Here is a 2,631-nt window from a genome sequence, read left to right as displayed (position 1 = left end):
ATGTTGGGCTAAAATATTAAGACGGGGTAATTGGGCTTTGTACCATAATTGGGGTTTGGACAAAAGAACGACACTTGTGGAAATTAGACTATGTGCTATTAATGGGGCTTTATATTTGTTTAATTAAATGATAGTTTGTTAATTTAATATAAAGATTTACAATTGAACGTACCTATAAATAACCACATACACTCGATCGGACACGATGAGCGGGATATTTGTAAGTACTAATAATCGTTCATTTAACCGGACACGGGAATGGATTAATAGTCAATGGACTTATTAAAACAGGGGTGAATTATATGCAAGGAAAATTGATGTAATTATAGTTTAAGTCCCCAATTAGTTGAAATATTTGACTTCGGATATAAGGATAATTTGACGAGGACACTCGCACTTTATATTTATGACTGATGGACTGTTATGGACAAAAACCAGACGGACATATTGAATAATCCAGGACAAAGGACAATTAACCCATGGTAATAAACTAAAATAAACACGTCAAACATCATGATTACTGAAGTTTAAATAAGCATAATTCCATTATTTCATATTTAATTGCACTTTTAATTATCGCAAATTTTTTTATTTATTGTCATTTTATTTATCGCACTTTAATTTATCGCACTTTAATTATTGTCATTTACTTTACGCTTTAAAATAAGTCTTTTATATTTTTAATATTTTACATTAGGTTTTAACTGCGACTAAAGTTTTAAAATCGACAAACCGGTCATTAAACGGTAAAAACCCCCTTTTATAATAATATTACTTATATATATATAATATATATATATATATATATATATATATATATATATATATATATATATATATATATATATATATATATATTTATATTATACAAATATAGTTTTAAAAATATAGCGTTAAACTTGGCTAACTCCCTGTGGAACGAACCGGACTTACTAAAAACTACACTACTGTACGATTAGGTACACTGCCTATAAGTGTTGTAGCAAGGTTTAGGTATTTCCACTTTATAAATAAATAAATAACTTGTATAAAATTGTATCGTATTTAATAGTATTTCCTAATAAAAATATAACTATTTCGTATACACCTCCGCTCACACATCAGTGATCGTAAAACTTCAATCCCCAAGAAATATTTAAGTCTTTCTAAGTCTTTCATTTCGAATTCTTTTGATAAGTTTGTTTTTAGCTTTGAAATTTCATCTTTGTCGTTTCCTGTAATTATCATGTCGTCAACATAGATAATTAAGCAGGTTATTAAATTATTTTTTTGTTTAAAAAAAAGAGTATGATCTGAGTTGATTTGTTTTAAATCATATTTTTTTCATTTCTAAGGTAAATCTCCCAAACATGCCCGTGGGGATTGTTTAACCCGTAGAAAGATTTTTTAAGTCGACAAACATCCCTTTCTTTAAAGCTTGTTGTGAATCCAGGAGGTGCTTCCATGTATACTTCTTCTTTAAGCTCTCCGTGAAGAAAGGCATTTTACACATCAAGTTGGTGTGGAGGCCAATCTTTATTTGCTGCGATGGAGAAGAGAACTCTAATAGTATCAATCTTGGCCACGGGTGAGAAGGTCTCCGAATAATCAATAACATATGTTTGGGTATACCCTTTTGCGACTAGTCGGGCTTTGTATCGTTCGATAGTTCCGCCTGGTTTGTGTTTTATGGAAAACACCCAACGACATCCAACCGGTTTCTTTTGCTGTGGTATGACACACTTTACCCAAGTGTCATTCTTCTTTAATGCTTCTTTCTCAACATCCATATCTTTTTTCCAGTTTCTTGATTTTAGGGCTTCATCCACCGAGGTTGGTATATATTCATAGTATAATGCGGAAGTAAAGTTTTGGGCTTCTTCTGATAGCTTTCCTCTAGCAATATTCGCCATTAGATATCTAGATCTGATTGCTTCTTTTTCGATATCGTACCGTTTTGGTGGTACTCCTCTGTTTGTTCTTGGAGGAAGAACATATTGTTCGGGTTGTTGTTGTTCAGGTTCACTCGAGTCAACATCATTAGTTTCATTTTCACCTAAGTTGTTTGTCTGATTCGAATTTTCCTGTGCTGAAATATTATCCTCACTCGAGTCAACGTTATCAAGGTTAGTAGTTTTAGTTTCAAAAGTGTCCATATTGTCCATATTTTCCTCAGTACCTTTTATGTCGCTTTGAGGATAATCGACAGTTGTACTGGTAGTTGGTGTTTCACATGGTCACTTAATACTGTGACTAATTTCTTCTGATGAAGGAAACTCTAGCCAACTCACGGTGTCATTAGGGTTAATCTCCCCTTGAGTTGTGTGGTGGGTAGTGTAGAAGTATTCAGTCTCAAGAAAATAACAGTTGATGGTAGTGAAGTTATGCCTTTTCCTAGGACTATAACATCAATACCCCTTTTGGTTGACCCCATAGCCAACAAAAACGCATTTCTCAGCACAAGGATCAAGTTTAGTTTGTTCTGTCTTAGGAATGTGGACAAATACAGGACAACCAAATACCCAAGATCTGAGAGTTAGGTTAGATGGGGGTCTAAAATTTTTTGATAAGATTTGAAGAGGGTTTTTAAGTTCAGGGGCCCTAGTTGGAAGTCTGTTAACCAAATCAGTTGTCGTACCATGTGCTTCCAGC

The sequence above is a fragment of the Rutidosis leptorrhynchoides genome, chromosome 1 (assembly GCF_046630445.1).
Source record: "Rutidosis leptorrhynchoides isolate AG116_Rl617_1_P2 chromosome 1, CSIRO_AGI_Rlap_v1, whole genome shotgun sequence".
Classification (NCBI taxonomy): domain Eukaryota; kingdom Viridiplantae; phylum Streptophyta; class Magnoliopsida; order Asterales; family Asteraceae; genus Rutidosis; species Rutidosis leptorrhynchoides.
The sequence above is the reverse complement of the archived record's forward strand: the minus strand, read 5'-3'. Positions refer to the sequence as shown.